This window comes from Sapajus apella, unplaced genomic scaffold (genome assembly GCF_009761245.1).
Source record: "Sapajus apella isolate SASKATOON/1434 unplaced genomic scaffold, GSC_monkey_1.0 scaffold1, whole genome shotgun sequence".
In the NCBI taxonomy this organism is placed as follows: domain Eukaryota; kingdom Metazoa; phylum Chordata; class Mammalia; order Primates; family Cebidae; genus Sapajus; species Sapajus apella.
Genome location: NW_022436941.1, coordinates 52,697,026 through 52,704,727, shown reverse-complemented (window position 1 = coordinate 52,704,727; position 7,702 = coordinate 52,697,026). Strand labels below are relative to the sequence as shown.

Below are 7,702 nucleotides of genomic sequence, written 5' to 3'. Positions count from 1 at the left end.
ACTGCAACCTCCACCTCCTGGGTTCAAGCGATACTTCTGCCTCTATTATAATATAATGGTGATTATATTATTTACACAAGGTAGATGAATAATTGAGGTGGATACCTGAAAATTTACCCATATATGAAATTTTTGTATATTAATCATATTTCCCATTTAAAATTCTAAGATGCATTCTAATGTATAAAGGGTGGCTGCAAGACATAGCAAAACTGTTCATTAAATTAAAAAAATAATTACCAGATGTAGAAGATGGGGGGAATGGAGGCAGCAAACCACATTGTCATTTGTGTATCTATGCAGCAATCCTGCATGATCTGCACATGGTACCCCAAAATCTAAAGTACAATAAAATAAATAAATAATTACCTATTCATATATTTTATTTTTATTATTTTTATTTTTTTTAGTTGGAGTCTTACTTTGTTGCCTAGGCTGGACTGCAGTGGCATGATCTTGGCTCACTGCAATCTTCGTCTCCTGGGTTCATGTAATTCTCCTCCCTCAGCCTTCCGAGTAGCTAGGATTACAGGCATGCACCACCATGCCCAGCTAATTTTTTGTATTTTTCAGTAGAGAGGGCATTTCACCATGTTGGCCAGGCTGGTCTCAAGCTCTTGACCTCAAATGATCCACCTGCCTCAGCCTCCCAAAGTGCTGGGATTATAAGCATGAGCTGCCATGCCTGGCCCCTATATATACATATTTTAAAATGACTAAGAAGGTGGCAGCTAAAGTATACCACTGTTGCCCTATGTATGTTCTTAACTTCAGTTTAGATAACTATCTTCCCTGAGTCAGCAGTTGCTATATTGATAGGTAGAGGTGTGGGAAAATATGATGCTAGAAGCCTTGAGCTTTTCCAGGTCTGAAAATAGAGGACATATTGAAATTGTCCTCCTGGAATAGACAATAGAGTGTGCACCAGTAGCAAAGAGCCCTGAAACAACAAGTGGGGAGAATATTTAAACTAATTTTGGCTCATGGAGATTTTTGTGACTATCTTTAGGTGCTGTATTCAATCCTGGTGGATCTGAGAAGATACAGGGAATCTTATTAAGTGGGCTAGTGAGTTCTCTCTACCTTGTAGATGGAATGGCTAGAAAACTTGTCTTTAAAACAGAAGAGTCTAAAGGCAGGGAGATTTCCTTGCATTGTCAGGCAGAGTACTGGTAACTTGCTGGCTCCTCTGCGGCTAAGCTCACTGAGATTAGCACCACTCTTAGAACTGACACCGCCTAAGGCAGCCCAGTGGCTGGTTGAATCCTGGTGAGTAGTCAAAGAAAAATACCAACTTGCTTAAAGGGATACAGCACTCATGAAAAAAGGAACTATAAAAAAAAGAACTGCTGGAAAAAAACAAATAAAAACTTAAAAATAAAAACAAATTTAAAATGTAAGCAAAGATCAATAACCTAACTTTATATCTTAAAAGTTAGAAAAAAAACAAAGAGCAAACTAAGCCAAAAGATGAAAGGGTACTTCCTCAACACAATATAAGGCATTGTGGAAAACCCACAGCTATGCACATTATACTCAATGATCAAAGAACAAAAGCATTTTCTCTAAGATCAGGAACAAAACAAGGAAGCTGCCTTGATCATTGCTATTCAAATTGTACTGAAAGTTCTAGCCAGAGTAATTGGGCAAGAAAAAAAAACAAAAGGTATCAAAATTGAAGTAAAAGAGTAAAACTATCTCTGTTTCCAGATGACATGATAGAAAATCCCAATAATCTACAAAAAAGCTACTAAATCTAATCAACAAATTCAGCAAAGTTTTGAGTACAAGATCAATGCATATAAATCAGTTGTGCTCTTATATACCTCTAATAAACGATCTGAAAAATAAGAAATTAATTCAATTTACAGTAATATCAAAGGAATAAAATGTCCCCCAAAAAATTAGCCGAGGATATTATGATGGTTAATTTTATGTGTCATCTGGGCTAAGAGATGCCCATATAGCTGATAAAATATTTCTGGATGTGTAAAAGAGATTAATATTGGAAGTGGTAGGCTGAGTAAAGAAGATTATCCTCACTGATATGTGCAAATATCTTCCAATCTGCTGAAGGTTGAATAGAACAAAAAAGCAGAAGAAGAGTAAATTGGCTCTATGCTTGGGCTGGGGAATGCATTTTCTTCTGCCCTCAGACATCACTGATCTTGGTTCTCAGGCTTTCAGACTTGGACTGAGACTTAACACTCTTAGTCCTGCAGTGTCAGGTTTTCTCATTTGGACTGAAACTATACCATCAGCTTTCTGGGGTCTTCAGCTTGCAAAGGGCAGACCATGAGACTTCTCAGCCTCAGTAATTGTGTGAGCCAAGCTAAATAATAAATATCCTTCTACATATTTCTATATATATCCTATTGGTTCTGTCTCTCTGGAGAACCCTGATTAATACAGAGGTGAGAGACTTATACACTGAAAACTACAACACATTACTGAAAGAAATTTTAGAAGACTTAAATAAAAGGAAACACATTAGTGTTAATAATTTTGAAAACTCAATATTGTGATGAGGTCATACTACCCAAATAAATCTATATATTTAATGCAATTTTTATGAAAATTCCAATGACCTTTTTTGAAAAAAAGTAATGGCTAATTCTCAAACTCGTATGGAATTGTGTGTCCCCTAATAGCCAAAGCAATCTTGAAATAGTGTAATGTTGGAAGATTCACATTTTCTGATTTCAAAACCTTTTATAAAGACTACACTTTCAGGGACCATTTCTATAGTTCATTCCTAGAGAAGATTCTCTGGACATGGAGAACATGAGAAAACTAAATAAGGAAAGGAAAGACCATTACCAGCCACTACAAAAGCACACTGAAGTACACAGACAAGTGACACAATAAAGCAACCACAAAGACAAGTCTGCAAAAAACCAGCTAAGATCATGATGACAGGATCAAATTCAAACATATCAATACTAACCTTAAATGTAAATGGACTAAATGCCCCAATTAAAAAACACAGAGTGGAAAGCTGGATAAAGAACCAGAACCCGTTAGTATGATGTCTTCAAGAAACTATCTCATATGCAATGACACACATAGACTCAAAATAGGAGGAGAGAGGAAAACTTACCAGTAAATGGAAAACAGAAAAAAGAAAGGGACAAAATCCTAGTTTCTGACAAAACAGATTTTAAACCAGCAAATATCATAAAAGACAAAGAAGGTGTTATGTAATGGTAAAGCTTTCAATTCAACAAGAAGAGCTTACTATTGTAAATATATTTATACCTAACACATGAGCACTCAGATTCATAAAGTGAGTTCTTAGAGACTTTCAAAGAGACTTAGACTCCTACACACTAATAGCAGGAGATTTTTCACCCCGCTGGCAATATTTGACAGATCATCAAGACAAAAAATTAACAAAGATATTCAGGACCTGAACTTAGCCCTAGATCAAAAGGACCTTACAGAAATATATAGGACTTTCCACCTCAACACAACAGAATATATATTTTTTATCACCATATGGCATTTATTCTGGAATCGATCACATAATCAGAAGTAAAACACTCTTCAGTAAAAACAAAAGAACTGAAATCATAACAAACAGTCTCTAGGACCACAGCACAATCAAATGTAAAATCCAGACTAAGAAGTTCACTCAAACCCATACAATTACATAGAAATTGAATAACCTGCTCCTGAATGAATTTTGAGTAAATAATGAAAGAAGGCAGAAATCAGGAAGTTCTTTGAAACTAATGAGAACAAAGATACAACATACCAGAATTTCTGGGACACAACTAAGGCAGTATTAGGTGGGAAATTTATAGCACTAAATGCCCACATTGGAAAGGTAGAAAGATCTCACATTAATAACCTAAACAACTAACGAACTAGAGAATCAAGAGCAAACAAATCCAAAAGCCAGCAGAAAACAAGAAATAACCAAAATTAGAACTGAACTGGAGATAGAAACATAAAAAACCATTCAAAAGATAAATAAATCTAGGAGCTAATTTAAAAAATTAATAAAATAGATCATTAGCTAGACTAATAAAGAAGAAAAGAGAGAAGAATCAAATAAACACAGTCAGAACAAGAAAGATGATATTACACTGACCTCACAGAAATACAAACAACCATCAGAGAATTCTAGGAACACCTCTATGCTCATAAACTAGAAAATCTAGAAGAAATGGATATATTCCGGGACACATACACCCTCCCAAGAGTAAACCAGAAAGAAACTGAATCCCCAAATAGACCAATAACAAGCTGTGAAATTGAGGAAGTAATAAATAGCCCACAAACAAACAAACAAAATGCCCAGGACCAGATAGATTCACAGCTGTTGTCTACCAGATGTACAAAGAAGAGTTGGTACCACTCTTACTGAAACTATTCCAAAAAATTGAGGAGGAGGAACTCCTCTCTAACTCATTATATAAGGCCAGTATCATACTGATACCAAAACCTGGCAGAGATACAACAAAAAAAGAAAACTGTAGGCCAATATCCTTGATGGACATTGATATAAAAACTCTCAACAGAATAATGGCAAACTGAATTCAGCAGCACATTAAAAAGCTTATCCTGCCAGGCGCGGTGGCTTAAGCCTGTAATCCCAGCACTTTGAGAGGCAGAGGTGGGCGGATCATGATGTCAAGAGATCGAGACCATTCTGGCCAACATGGTGAAACCCTGTCTCTACTAAAAATACAAAAACTAGCTGGGCGCAGTGGCGTGCGCCTGTAGTCCAAGCTACTTGGGAGGCCGAGGCAGGAGAATTGCTTGAACCCGGGAGGCGGAGGTTGCAGTGAGCCGAGATTGTGCCACTGAACTCCAGCCTAGCACCTGGCAACAGAGTGAGACTCTAAAAAAAAAAAAAAAAAAGCTTATCCACCACAATCAAGTTGGCTTTATCCTCAGGATGCAAGGTTGGTTAATATATGCAAATTAATAAATGTTATTCGTCACATAAACAGAACTAAAGACAAAAACCACATGATTATCTCAATAGAAGCAGAAAAGGCTTTTGATAAAATTTTCAACATCCATTTATGTTTAAAACTCCCAATAAACTAGATATTGAAGGAATATACCTCAAAAACATAAGAGCCATCTATGAAAAACTCATAGACAACATCAAACTGAATTGGCAAAAGCTGGAAGAATCACCCTTGAAAACTGGCATAAGACAAGATGCCCTTTCTCACCACTCTTATTTAAACATAGTGTTTGAAATTTTGGCAAGGGTAATCAGGCAAGATAAAGAAATAAAGAGCATTCAAATAGGAAGAGAGAAAGTCAAACTATCTCTATTTGCAGATGATGTAATCTTATATCTAGAAAACCCCATGGTCTCAGCCCAAAGGCTTCTTAAACTGATAAGCAACTTCAGCAAAGTCTCAGGATATGAAATCAATGTGCAAAAAACACTAGCCTTTCTATACACCAACAAGAGCCAAGCCAAGAACCAAATCAGAAACAAACTCCCATTCACAATTGCCAGAAGAAGAATAAAATATCTAGGAAAACAGCTAACTAGGGAGATGAAAGACCTCTACAAGGAGAACTACAAACCACCACTAAAAGAAACCAGAGATGACACAAACAAGTGGAAAAACATTCCATATTCATGGATAGGAAGAATCAATATTTTGAAAATGGCCATACTGCCCAAAACAATTTATGGATTAAATGCCATTTCTGTTAAACTACCATTGACATTTTTCAGAGAACTAGCGAAAACTATTTTTTAAAATTTATATGGAACAAAAAAAAAAAAAAAAAAGAACCCAAATAGCCTAGACGATCCTAAGCAAAAAGAACAAAACTGGAGGCAACATGCTATCTGACTTCAAACTATTCTACAGGGCTACAGTAATCAAAAAAGCATGGTGCTGGTATCAGAATAGACACATAGACCAATGGAACATAATACAGAACCCAGAAATAAGCTGTCACACCTACAACTATCTGACCTTTAACAAACCTGACAAAACCAAACAATGGGATAAGGATTCCCTATTCAATAAATGGTGCTGAGATAACTAGCTAGCCATATGCAGAAGATTGAAACTGGATCCCCTTCTTACATTATATACAAAAGTTAACTCAAGGTGGATTAAAGACTTAAATGTAAAAAACAAAACTGTAAAAACTCTGGAAGACAACCTAGGCAATACCATTTTGGACATAGAGATGGGGAAAGATTACATGACACAGATGCCAAAAGCAATTGCATCAAAAGCAAACATCGACAATTGGGATCTAATTACACTAAGAGCTTCTGCACAGCAAAAGAATTTATCAACAGAGTAAAAGAGACAACCTACAAAATGGTAGAGAAAATTTTTACAAACTATGTATCAGACAAAGGTCTAATATCCAGTATTTATAAGGAACTGAAACACATTCACAAGATAAAAGCAAACAACCCCATAAAAAGGTTAGCAAAGGACATGAACAAATATTTTTCAAAAAAAAATAATACATGCAGCCAACATGCATATGAAAAAAACCTCAGCATCACTGATCATTAGAGAAATGCAAGTCAAAACCACAAAGAGATACTTTCTCAGACAAGTCAGAATGACTATTATTAAAAAGTCAAAAAATAACATGCTGGTGCAATTGTAAAGAAAAAGGAATGCTGATTCACTGTTGGTGGGAGTATAAATTAGTTCAGCCATTGTGGAAGACAGTGTGGGGATTTCTTAAAGACCTAAAGACAGAAATACCATTTCACCCAGCAATCTCATTACTAAGTATATACCCAAAGGAATAGAAATCATTCTATCATAAAGACACATGGATATGTGTATTCGTTGCAGCACTACTCATAATAGCAAGGAAATGAAATCAACTTAAATGGCCATCAGTGATAAACTGGATAAAGAAAATGTGGTACATAGATGAGGTCAAGTCCTTTGCAGGGACATGGATGGAGCTGGAGTTATTATCCTTAGCAAACTAACAGAGGAACAGATACCAAATACGGCATGCTATCAGTTATAAGTGGCAGCTAAATGATGAGAACACATGGCTACATAGAGAGGAACAACACACACTGGGGCCTTTTGGAAGCTGGAGGGTAGGTGGAGGAAGTGGATTAGGAAAATAACTAATGAGTACTAGGCTTAATAGCTGGGTGATGATCTATACAACAAACCCCATGACACAAGTTTACCTATGTAATAAACCTGCACTTGTACCACTGAACTTAAAATATAAGTTAAATAAAAACAAACAAACAAAAATCTTTCTACAAAGCTTAAAGTAATCAAAACAGTGTGGTATTAACATTAGGGTACACATATAGACCACTGGAATAGAATCGAGAGTCCAGAAATAAAACCATACAACTATAGACAACTGATTTTTAGCAATCATGCTATGACAATTTAATGGGAAAAGAATAGTCTCTTTAACAAGTGGTACCAGGACAACCAGATTTCCACATGCAAAAGAATTAAGGTAGACCCCTACCTCATACCACATACAAACATGAACTCAAAATAGACCAACAACCTATATACAGAAGTTAAAACCATAAAACTCTTAGAAAAAAACAAGGAAGTAAATCTTTATAACCTTGGATTTAGTAATGATTCTTAGATATGTTGCCAGAAGCATAGCAACAACAACAACAACAACAACAAAATAGAATACACTTGTCTCTACCAAAATTATAAACTTTTGTGCATTACAGAACAGTTAACTG

At 35.8% G+C, this 7,702-nt stretch overlaps 1 pseudogene; it reads left to right on the top strand.

Moving 5' to 3' along the window:
* The first annotated feature begins 2,717 nt into the window (after window positions 1–2,717).
* On the top strand, window positions 2,718–2,846 carry LOC116554666 (annotated as a pseudogene).
* The last annotated feature ends 4,856 nt before the right edge of the window (window positions 2,847–7,702 follow it).